This window comes from Danio rerio, chromosome 14, assembly GCF_052040795.2.
Source record: "Danio rerio strain M-AB ecotype USA chromosome 14, GRCz13ab, whole genome shotgun sequence".
In the NCBI taxonomy this organism is placed as follows: domain Eukaryota; kingdom Metazoa; phylum Chordata; class Actinopteri; order Cypriniformes; family Danionidae; genus Danio; species Danio rerio.
Window position 1 is genome coordinate 13,104,629 of NC_141034.1, and position 13,324 is coordinate 13,117,952.

General features: G+C 37.3%; 1 long non-coding RNA gene across 1 annotated transcript; it reads left to right on the plus strand.

Annotated features, from left to right (window-relative positions):
- The first annotated feature begins 1,449 nt into the window (after positions 1-1,449).
- Positions 1,450-3,747, plus strand: LOC147833879 (uncharacterized). The gene is made up of 2 exons (XR_015507241.1): positions 1,450-1,833; positions 1,924-3,747. It is a non-coding gene; the product is annotated as an uncharacterized LOC147833879 (long non-coding RNA).
- Positions 3,748-13,324: the final 9,577 nt, after the last annotated feature.

Below are 13,324 nucleotides of genomic sequence, written 5' to 3' on the forward strand. Positions count from 1 at the left end.
TTATTTATTGTCCTTTAAGTTGTATTATTTGCATGTAAAGTAGTCTGTGAAAGAAGTAACTATTTGTCTGTGTAAAGTTTTCCTCTAGGAGATTTTGCCAGACTGGACCAGTGGATGCTCAACATCAAACGACAGAACTGGACTCCTAACAAGACTTCTCGCATGTGCAGTGAACACTTTGAGAGTCACAACTTCACCACTGACTCCAGGGTACAGAAACCTTGTTTCATACTGTACTGTAAAAAATGAGACAGCCTATATATATATAAGAACAGTTACAATATTTATTTTAATGTGTAATTTGTACATTCATACTAAAAATGGTAACATTCAAGTATTAAAGATACAGTCAGTGGCATCCCTACTTCTGCTGTACAAAGTTATGATAAGGTTGCATATATTGACAGTGGCAGTAGTGACAAACAAAGCAATGTCATGTTACTCAAGGATGCATCTGAACACGCTTTACTTCCCCAAGATGTCAGCCACAATGACAATGCTCTTACAGCAAATGTCTGTGAGGATGTCTGTGTTGTTTTGGGTAGCAGAGTTCAAAATAAAAATCTGAGTGATCACTAAATATGCTACTATATTTTAGATTCTCCGAAAACACTGAAAAGGGAAGCTCATGTGTTAAAGGACAAGCTATATGTAACTCGTAAAAAGCTTAGGTTGAGATGTCAACAAACAAGGAGGCTAAAGGCAAGAGTTACTTCCTTGAAATGTGTAATTAGCAAGGTTCAGAAGAAACTTTTAATTTCAACTGAATATGCCTCTCTTCTTGAAACTCTGGCTGATGTTCCACAGGAGATTTTTCAGAGAATCCAAAAGAAGAAAATGTCTGTGTTTTGTGAAAGCATGAAGCAATTTGCCACTACACTGCACTTTTACTCTCCAAAGGCCTTTGACTTTGTGAGAGAGAAGTTTCTCTTGGCTTTGCCTCATTCTCAGACCATACGAAAATAGTATAGTAGCATCTCTGCAGATCCTGGGTTTACTGTTACTTCATTCGCAGGTTTAAATATTCATGTTGCGGAGCAGAAAATATTTGGAAAGGATAGTTTGCTCATTGATGATGGACGAAATGTACATTATAAGCAAACTGAGTTTGATGGGGACCAAATCATGGCTATGTTGCTATCGGTGGTGGTGAGATAGAAAATGTAGTGGCAACACATTCACTGGTCCTTATGGTTGTTGCAATCAATGACTTTTGGAAGATTCCCATTGCTTACTTTCTCATCAGTTAGGATTGTCACCTTGACATGTGATGGACCCTCCCAAAATTTAGCAATGATCAGGGAGCTTGGTGCTAGCTTGGACATCATGAATATGAGACCTTACTTTCATCTTCCTGAAGAAAACACACAAAAAGTCCATGTGCTTTTGGATCCATGCCACATGCTTAAGCTGCTTCGGAATGTGTTCTCAACAGTACAGGTTCTGTTTAGAGCAGATGGCCAGCAGATAAGGTGGTGTTACATTGAGGAGCTCAACAAACTTCAGGAGAAGGAAGGCTTGCGTCTTGGAAACAAACTAAGAATGGCGCATATTCAGTGGTGTAATCAGAAAATGAAGGTCAATCTTGCAGCCCAGCTCTTGGTCTTCAGCAGCAGTGTTGCTGATGCCCTTGAGTACTGTGAGCAAGAGCTGAAGTATTCCCAGTTCTCTGGTTGTGCAGCCACAGTTAATTTCCTGCGCACAATTGATGCAGCCTTTGATGTCCTTAACTTGGCAAAGGGCACACAGCTCCAATCAAGCCAACTACTAAACATTGAGCAACAGTTGTTTTAGAAGAAACAGAATCACTTCTCCGTGGGCTCAGAATAAAAGGTAAAGACAACACACTTGTACATGTGTATTCCATGCAAAAAAAGACACCCATCTATGGTTTTATTGCTTTATTTTATTGCTTTATTGTAGCAGAAGTGTGATGGGCATCTATGAAGACCTGGTTGAGCAGCCAGCTGCCTCATGCAGATACCTACTGACCTACAAACTCAGTCAGGACCATTTGGAATCGTTTTTTTCTGCTGTCAGAGCAAGAAGAGGATATAACAACAACCCCAATGTAAGTCAGTTCCGAGGAGCATACAAACGTCTCCTTGTAAGGCATCAGGTGAAAAGGGGCACAGGCAACTGTCTCCTTCGCGACAACACAACCATCCTTGACTCAACTACTGCAACTGTAAACATCGCTTGCCGGGTGGATGTGGAACCTGTGGAAGTGCTTGTGCCTGAGGAGGACTCCCTCTCTGACCTTCCACATGTTGACTTTCTGTCTGAGTACAAGGAAGCAGCAATCTCTTACATCACAGGCTATAGTGTGAAAAAGATGAAAGAGAAGGTTACTTGCATGCCTTGCTCACAAGGACTGACTTCGGAGAACGTGGTGCATCCATTCCTTACTTTGAAGGACAGGGGTGGCTTACAGAAACCATCTCCAGACATCACTATAGTTTGCCAAGCAACAGAAAAATGCTTTCAGCTGCTTCTAAAAGCCAATGGGGGAAGGCCTCGGGCTGGAAGAGGAACAACAGCAGCTATTGTCACACAGGTACTTTCAGATTGTTCTGACAAGAATCTCTTCCCTCAGCTGCACAGTCACATGTTTGATATGTGTGTTGAATCTAACCATGTCCTTGTGCTGGTGAAGATGGCTGCTGCATGGTACTGCAAAGTTAGACTAAACCATATAGCAAGACGAGAGACAGATAAAATTAAAGAGGGCAAAGTGCAAGTGAAAGTGTAAGTCTGCAAAAAACTTACAAAATGAATACATTTTTATGGTGATTAATGAAAAGGTGGTTGGTCATTTCTATCTATGTTTGTAATCATGTGTGTTTGGATTTATGCAGATATGGATGTTTGTAGGTATGTTTTAGTGTATGGATGTATATATTTTTGTTTGTGTATGTATGTGTATATATTTTTATGTTTGTGTGTATGTAAAGTATGTGTATAAATATGTTTGTGTGTATGTATGTATGTATATATACTTGTTTGTATGTTTATGTCTATGTGTATAGATGTATGTATGGTTGTTTGTAGTTGCATGCATGTATGTATATATTTCTGTGTGTGTGTGTGCAGCATTATTTTCTATGTGTGTCAGAATGTGGCCAATTGGCTTTTTGTTGTTGTAGTTTTTGGACTTTGCACGTGGTGATTGGTTCTGAAACTACCTCTTTTTGAGTAACTTTGTAAATGTTACTTGGATCCTGCATAAATGGGGACCAAGTACCATTCAGTGTCTACTATTAAGAAGCCATTTAAAGTAAGGACGTACATGTGTTTGCAATTTAAATATTGGATGGCAAAAAGTAAATAAAAAGGAAAATTAAAAACCCACCGATAACCAGGATGATTTTAAGTTGGAGTCTGCATGAGTGGGGCACAACTCCAACAAATCTTAGGATGCTGTGAAGCCAGAGTGATCCTTTATACATGGTGCTTTCCTTAACCCACGCAGACATGCTGATTAATTAGATATTTTTGCCCTGTAACATATAGGAATTTTCAATAAAACTTATAGTCTACATAAATGTGACCTAAGTGATATTGATCTTTTATGTGAATGCAATACATATGTGAAATACATATGCAGGGCATATACATATGCCCTGGTCCCTGTTTCTATAGATAGAGTTCTGTTTCTATAGAGTTTCTGTAATGTAGTGTCCAAGTCAAGAATCATTTAATCACATATTTACAAAAAATGCAACAATAAAAATTAATTTCTCATTCGCTCATGTTAAGTTTGAAGTTTACGTCCATGGTTAGTTTGACTTTATATTATTGATATTGAGTTATTGAAGTGTTGTAATAATTCAGTTATGTTCATTTTAGGTATTGTTATAAACATAGCTTTAAATAAAGTTCTTTATTCAGAATGTATTCTTATGGGTTTTTAGGTGATCTTACTACTGTTTTGTTAGGGCTGGTATAAAGTCTTATGTGTTAGGTTGCTCCCATCACCACCCTAATTTTTTACCATTGTATATTGTTTCACCAGTGTTGTTTGGTTGAATGTTCTCCTTTTCCTACATGTCTTGTCCTGTGGTTTTGTAGCGTCTTATATGTTTGTCCCATGTTATGTGTTCCCACTCCAGGCCTGCACCTTGTCATGGTGAGTGGGCTTCTAACCAAGACAGGCCATTGTGCATAAATTCTACCAGTCTTTTAACCTTGTCATCTTTCTCTCAGGTATTTCATGTGACATCCCATGCTTGTGTGTAGATATTCTATAGCTGATCATAGTATCCATCCCCAGATGTGGAGTGCTCAGGTAACAGGTTCCATAGTGAGTCTCTAACTTCTGTACCCAGGTGAATATTGCTCTGCGTAGGCTTTTGTTTAACTTGTAATCCCTTTAAAGAGCCCATATTATACATGAAATAAGGTCATATCTTGGTTGTAAGGGTCTCCAACAACAGTTTAATATGCATGCAAGGTTAAAAAACACTTTCGTGGTCTTATAATCTGCATTTATTTTTACCTAATTATCCCAGCGACTCCTGTATGAATCGTCCAGTGATTCATTTGTTCCCAAACCCCTCCTTAGCGCGAAGCTAATCTGCGCTGATTGGACCAATGACAGTCTGTTGCGATTGGTCGACTGCCTTCAGTCAAAGAGTGAAATGCCAAACAGCTAATCAGCAATATAAAAGTAATCACAGTTCATACACGCTTGATAGTGTAGGCGTGGACTTTAGCTGCCAGTGGGTCAATGTAAATACAGACTATAGACTTGAAAATTCAGACGACTAACTATTTTATTGAGCAAAAACTCCAAAAACAGTTGAGGAGATCTCCTAGCTTCTCACTCTGCTCTTTTCACAGACACACACACACATATTGCACACACACACACACACACACACACACACGCACTTAACCCTGCTCCAGACGACAACGTGCGCGCGCACACACAGACACACACACTACTCCTCGTCCACGGAGCTCCGTTAACAAAGCAGCACGCGTCGCGTTTTTAACGTGACTTTGCACGTGATAAGAGAATATAGCCAGTTAACCTGATACAGTACACGCGGTTACAAGTAACAAATCACAACTAAATACATTTGCAAGCTAGAGTCAACGAGGTAACTTTAATCGCACGTACTTACACTTGAGAAATGGAGGAAGAAAAATCTATCTTGACGTCCATCAGTAAGTTACTCTTTACTGATCCTTCCTTTAACAAATGCTGATGAAGTATTCTTTGTAGCATGTAGTTTCCAGAAGTTTCCAGTAGTTTCCAACTGCTTGGCTATAATGCTGAGGTTTCATTTTTGGGTAGAGACTCAATATATCCATCTGCAGTGTGACTTCAATCGACCGGCATGTTTGTGTGTGTTTGTGGGTGGGTGTGTGTGTGTGTGTGTGTGTGTCTGGGTTTCTGCGTCAGAGGGCGGGGCCTCAGGTTTGAAATCTCCCGGGTTTGCGCGTGCACGTGAATAACTTGGTTTCGTTCGTACGTCATGGCGAAACACCTAATGAATCGGTATCAAGGCGACTCGTTTGAAGCACTATGAGTCGACTCTTTTATAGATGAATCAACAGTTTTAAACACTGTACATTAACAGATTTAAGCCTTAGCTGGATACTTCACTTCACTTAGAGCTGTGTTACACACTACATGGAGGGGAATTTTCAAAAACCCATAATATGGGCTCTTTAATGCTGTTATCTATAAACCTCTATGTGAAAACTATTCTTAGATTAAATGGCCCAAATGTAAAGTAAATTTAATTTCTTTTCTGAAAGCAGTGTTCCCAAAAACTCAATTGAAGAACTCATTGTCATTAAACAATCAAATGAATTTATTTATAAAACTCTAACAATATTCCAATAATTTGTAAAAATTTTTAATAAATAAAAAAGGAAAAATAAACAATATGAAAAGCAGAGGTTAACAGTGTTATAGCTACAAATGGCACTTAAGAGTAAACATTAAAAAAAAAAAAGATTTTACATTAGCCATAATGGTCAAGGCTATTTAAATCAAATGGGCCCTAAAGCCCAAATTCAAAAGCAGTGATACTATTGGCTGTTCACTGCATTTGAATGTGGTCTTTAAGGCAGTTACTCTTTAAGGCAATACTCCATCTTTTAGGAAGAGCCCAGGACTGTCATGTCTAATGTGAGGGTGCATAATCATGGCACCATTTAGGCTATCAAAAAATGTAGCCATAACACTGTTAACAAATTTCCGGGCCTTGTCAAGTTTAACTGGCTTAGCACCAGCCTTCCACTGGCACCTCTGTGTTATAGATGAAAATAAAGTTTTCATATCGTGGTGCTGGAGCTTAATCTGGAGCAAGTCGTCTGGTGACCTCCCCAATATCATTTCCTCCACAATGAATCCGGTACAACTCTTCCTTTGATCAAGTCCTGGAAGTAATTTGGAAGTCCATTCCACTTTAGTCCACCCCAGCCAAACCAAGAGATATGCCCCAGGCAGCCCGAGGTTGTTGCCAACAGTCTCCCTCGCTCTCTGGGCACCTTGTCGGACATAACTGTCACCAATGATCCACACTGTGTCTATGGAAAGAAAATCAGTGATTTTAATCAATGCTGTCCTTTTTTTGTTGTTGTTGACAATAATGTAACAAGTGAGAAAAACTAGAATAATGGAGCAACGACTCAAAATATATCTTTTTAAACCAGGACTACAACTTAAAGTTTAATTTTGGTGACCTAACAGACATGGATGAGGATGATTTAGAGGTGGCCATGATGTAATCAGCAATCGATCACTGAAAGAAATAAACATTGGTAACACTTTAAAATAATGTTCCATTATAAAATATTAGTAAATGTAATTAATAAAATGTGATCCTGGACCACAAACAGGAGTAGTCAAAATGCATTGTATGGGTCAAAATTACTGATATTTCTCTGTAAAATAAGTTTTCCATGGAGAAGTTTCGAATATTTTCTACTGTAAATATAGCATTCCTAAGAACTTTGGACAACTTTTAAGGGGATTTCTTATGGAAATATTTGACTCCTTAAAATTCCAGATTATCAAATAGTTGTTTTTCAACCAAATATCATCCCAATAAATAACATCAATATTAACTAATACTTTTGTTCCAATATAAATGTTTAACTCACAATACTTTAGATAATGTTAACAAGCTCAAATGTTAAAAATGCATTACTAAATGTTGAACTATGATTAATAAATACATTCTTGTGTTAGTAAATAAACCCAAAAGTCACATTTTACTAGCATTACTAATCATATTTCAACCAGTAAACAATATCAACTGTCAACAATTACATTTGTGCTTTATTGAACATACAAATGTGAATTGTTGATATAAAAATTATTTAATTTAATCATTTCATATAAAGAATTTTTTTTGATGTTAACAAATAAATATTAGATATCAACAATTCAATTATTTCAAACGAAAGAAATATCATGAATGCCGGATGTTGATATTAAGAATTTAATTGTTGATATCAACAATGCATATCCTGATAATGAGTAAAATTCAAAACGGCTTGCCCCAGAGAGCCATAATAATATCAACAACATTTATTATTTCAAGTTTTGTTGTGTAGTTTCAGGTTAATTTACCTTGGTACGCTGAGATGTTCAAATGATTCAAATGTCGCGGGTTGGGGGATGGTCTCTATGGTTTCAGCAAACAGTCATCTCAACTCCGCCTAAGGTCCGCCTCAGCCCATTTTCGAGTATCCGGAAATGACGCACTCTCAAGATGGCGATGGCTGACCACGCATACAGTAAGCTTTATTTGAGCTCTTCAGAAACCTAAGGGTGACGTCACGGACACTACATCCATATTTTTTACAGTCTATAGTCTAATGTCATAACTAAACAGAAAGGGAATTAAGACACATGGAGTATGCATATATTAGTGGCATTATTAAAGTAAACCCGCAGTCAAACTATTACTATCATGTAGGATAGTATGTAGGACTTTTCGCCATATTTTCCAACAAGATATACACACGCGGCTGTCCGTGAAAGACCACGCATGCACACAAACACACACACACACACACACACATACACATTGCGAAATGTGCAAGTTTTTTTCTTTCCATTTGGCGTGCGTTATTAAATTCCATATCACTCTCTCTAGTTTTTACTCCTTATTTGCTTCTAATACCCCAGTTTGTCACGGCGGCATGAATGAAATGTTTATGAGTTAAAAGTGAAACTGCTGAACTACAGTTAAAGTCAGGCATCCTGCTGATTTGATTCAGAAGGGCACTTTTTTGTCAGACAGCTCACCGTTCAAGCATACATTCACGCTAAAATATCAAGGTGAAATCACCATAGCTTGTGTATAAATGGTGATATATTTTGTTGCAAGGTAAGAGTCTCGTGTTAACGCCCACCCCCATATATATATATATATATATATATATATATATATATATATATATATATATATATATATATAACCTCTCAACAGCAAAAAAAACTATTTGACTGTGTTTTTGTTTTCCTATTTTTACAGAAATAATCTGTAAAAAGTGACGTAAATTTGCATGTTGCTCTCTGAAAATACAAACATTTTATTAAAAAAACAGAAAAATAACATTATACTAAAATACAAGCAATAACTGTAAATTTAGTTTTATAATTTTTTTATTACTGAAAATATCCGTAAAACAACAGGTATTTCACAGTATAATGAAGAAACTGTAAAACTCTGGGGAAAAAATACAGACAATTTTTTTACAGTGCAAGAGAGTCTGCAATACCTGAATGATCAGAATGATATCCACTCACACTTTAATAGGTACAGCTATCCAACTGCTTGTTAACGCAAATTTCTTATCAGCCAATCAATTGGCAGCATCTCAATGCATTTAAGCATGTAGATAGTCAAGACGATCTGCTGCAGTTTAAACCGAGCATCAGAATGGGGAAAAAAATGTGATTTTAATCACTCTGAATGTGGCATGGTTTTTGGCGCCAGACGAGCTGGTTTTAGTATTTTAGAAACTGCTGATCTACTGGAATTTTCATGTACAACTATCTAGAGTTTACAAAGATAAAAAAAATCAGAGGATAATTCTAAAGAAATAAAATAAAAAAATATCCAGTAAGCAGCAGTTCTGTGAACACAAATACCTTGTTGGTTCCAGTGGTTCAAGCTGATAGAAAGGCAACCGTAACTCAAATAATCACTTGTTACAATCAAGGTATGCAGAACATCTCTGAATGCACAACATGTCCAACCTTGAGGCGGATGGGCTACAGCAGCAGAAGACCACACCAGGTGCCATTCCTGTAAGCTAAGAACAGGAAACTGAGGCTACATTTTAAACAGGCTCACCAAAATTTGACAATAGAAGATTGGAAAAATGTTGTCTAGTCTGATGAGTCTTTTTCTGCCGCGACAACATAAGAAGCATGGATTCATCCTGCCTAGTATCAACAGTTCAGGCTGCTGGTGGTGGTGTAATGGGGATATGACCACCCTTTATGACCACAGTGTATTTATTATCTGATGGCTACTTCCTACAGGATAACACATTGTCATGAAGCATAAATCCTCTCAAACTGTTTTAACATGACAATTAGTTCACTGTACTCAAATGGCCTCCACAGTCACCAGAGCTCAATCCCATAGAGCACCTTTGGGATGTGGTGGAATGGAAGATTTGCATTATGGATGTGCAGCAACTGTGTGATGCTATTATGTCAATGTCAATGGATCATTAACATGTATGTGCACAAAACAAACATAATTTTTGGCAATTGTTTCAAAACAATTAAAACACATTTAATAAAATAAAAAAACTAAATTAAATTGGTTTAAGCAAAATAATAATAATAATATTAATTAAAAAAACTGTTGATTTATGAATAATTTACTTGAGGCCTAAATCGTTTTTGTACAGCTGCTGCTTCTGGGTTGACTGAATATTTACTATTCATACCCATTAAAAATAAACAAAGAAAGGTAAAGTACTGCACAAACACATCAATCTGGGTTTGCAGCTAGATACTTATTGGGAGATTGCTGCCAGCAACATTTAACAGCTCGATTAAAACACATCTGATGCTCATATGCAGAAACAACACCGAGTCTTGCTAGAGCCTCCTTTATGGTTTGTTATGAAGCACTCTCTGGACATTAACCCTTGTGTGCTGTTAGGGATGTTTTCATCCACTTTGGAATGATTGAGAAAGTAAATAAAAAAATTCAACAATACACTCTTGGCAAATTTACTACTCTTTCGTTATGTCCATGGCTGCTTTTGCCCCATTTACTTCCAGTATAATGACATTTATTGATTGCAAAGCCATGCCACCATAAAATTTATGCTTTCAACAATCATATATTGTTGTTGTTTTTTTTCCCTTGAAAAAAACTAGTTTTTGTTTTTTTTACTGTTGATCATAAGTTGCTTAGCAAAAAAGCTTAGTTTATGCTTTCTATATGGAGCAGAGTGTTATGTAAAAGAGAGAGACTTGATAATGTCTGAAAAAAATCCAAATATCCAGCTCAGCTCTCAGAACATAGAAAGCATAGTGTGTTTATGCACACACTACATTCTGCTGTTTCACTCCATAGAACTCTGTATAAAAGCTAAAAACTTTCTAAAGGGTTAATGCTGCCAACTGATGATCAGTAAAAATGACACATTTTACCTTCTCCCAACAGGAAAAACCACCAACTATCAAGAATCCTTTATTATATGCTGCCATAGTTTTCGATCAAAAAATGTAATTAAAATGGAAGTCAATGGGGCAAAAACAGCTACGAACATTATAAAAGGTTAATAAATTTGAACAGTACACAAGGGTTATTTTGGACAACTATGTGGATATATTAAAGTGTTTACTCAAAAATACACAGAGAGAGACTTTGACTTCACACAGTTTGTGAATCAAAGGATGGGAATACGAGTCGCGGACCTGAGGCATCTGTAAGCTGGTTATTATTTGGACTCTAATCATCTTTACATTTGCATGATAGTTTACTCTATACAACTGAGAATGTAGTCCTAGTTGGCAAGCAGCGGTTGAGTTTTATGCTACCAATAAGTCTGTATTTAACAGTGATGAGGCTGTTTTTGAGTCTGATGTAATCAATCCAGTTCTACTTACATTACTTTGATAATTTTAATGAAATTATATCTCAGTTTTTTTGTTGATATGTGATCCAAATATTCAAAGCTTAAAACAGATGAAAAACTGACCGGATTGTGCTCCATTTCTATAGAGATCCCAGTGTGGCTGCCAATTTTTTATTTTGCCCACCAGCCTCCGCATAGGTCATGTGACTAAAAATATTAATTTTCTTATCTTTTGAAAAACAGTTAATAGAATCTACAAGAGCTTCAGTTCAGTTTAAAGAGAATGTAATCAGCCATACCTACTATTTCATAATTCTCATTTGCAGTAAAATATTTTTTAAATACAAATTTATATTGTTTATGTATTTAATGAGAGGAATTAAGGATATTGGGTCTGGTAAGAGAACATTCTACTTAATAGATTTTTTTTATGCTGGGTTCACACTGTTGTAAAAAAATAAATGATGAAAAAGAAGAAAAGAACCCAGTCCAGGAGACTCGAAACAAGCAGAATTCCTTTATTGAGACATGTTGGTTAATCTGCAGTCATACAGCTTCTTCTAGAAGTCCATGTGTCTGCAGAACCTACTGGAGGTCTGCAATCTACAAGTTTTATCACAAGTCTGATTTAAGACGAAGATTTCATGTCTATATTGTGTTCTTAGGAGGAGGGGAGATGGCTAAACAAAGCATGCAAATAAATTGTTGTTGTCGGCAGGGTAAACTGCCTTTTCAGGCCTGATCTCATCATGTTCTGAAGACAGAACCCGCTGGACCAGTTGACCGAAAAGAGAAAACAAGTTACACAGCCGTTAAATTGCCAAATGCAAGTGTGAAAACAATGGCAGATTACCATCCCATGGTGGAACGACGCAAATACATGATTTGTGATGCGAACATGCAGAATTTGCTGCATTGGCATCTTCCACGTTTGAGGTGAATTCAGCTGTGTTGGCCAGTCAGAAAGAAGAAAACAGTGGACACATTGTCAGCATGCAACCTTGACATGCAACAGGCTGCTTACAGCTTGATGAACACCTCAAACTATGAATCAGGTGATCGCAAAGCAAGACTGACATCACCATAATATTGCACAATGTCAGCCATGTATTGCTTAATAGACTGCATAGTAGACGAATAATGAACAAATGCTGCTGATGTGTTTTCAGTAGAGTCTCAGCCTGTGTGTTTACTTTTGCATAACGGGTTCTACAGCGAAGTGTACTAGCAGCAAAACTAAGGTGCGTTCAATATTATCTGGATGCAGCCATTATGATGCAAACTGAGATTGCATCACTCAGCGATGCAATGTTAGGCACTCAAATAGAGCTAGTGATGTCACGGTGAGGGGTAGGGTTAGGGGGGTATTAGATGAGCCCATTAAAAGCATTTGAGGCATTACTGATTGCACTGCACCAGGTCTGCATCCAAACCCCTCGGTGCGTTGGGGCATGGCTAAGAAAGTTTAGACTCAAGCAGATAAGGATTCAGTGCCAGTATATACCCAGCATCTGGAACATGATTATTGTTCAGTTCCAGAACCTACGGTAGTTGATAATGCACCGGATCAGACTGATAAACATTATAAACAGGTGGAGCGACTTAAAGGAGACTGCTTTCGATGCTGTTTTTAGAATGTTGTAAGGTTCTAAAGGTACAATTTAAAAACATTTATGTACTAGATGCAATTTAACCCCGGGCAGTACAGTGGCGCAGTGGGTAGCAAAATCACCTCACAGCAAGAAGGTCACTGGTTTAAGCCTCAGCTGGGTCAGTAGGCATTTCTGTGTGGAGTTTGCATGTTCTCCCCATGTTCATGTGGGTTTCCTCCGGGTGCACTGGTTTCCCCTATAGTCCAAAGACATGTGCTATAGTTGAATTGGGTAAGGTAAACTGTCTGTAGTGTTTGAGTGTGTACAGATGTTTTCAGGTGATGGGTTGCAGCTGGAAGGGCATCTACTGCAAAAAAACATATGCTGGATAGGTTGGCAGTTCATTCCGCTGTGGCAACCCCAGATTAATGAAGGGACTAAGCTGAAAAGAAAATTAATACGATTTAACCCACTTAAAAGACGTAAGCAGTTGTATTTTATATTAAATAATATTGTGTTTTAGAACTATAAATTGTACTGGATTTGTTGTAGTATTTACAACTTTCACATGTCTTGAGCTATATATACATAGTGATCAGTGGTAAAATCAGGAACTTGTGAAAAATCAATTGTGGAAATAAATTTTTAGTATG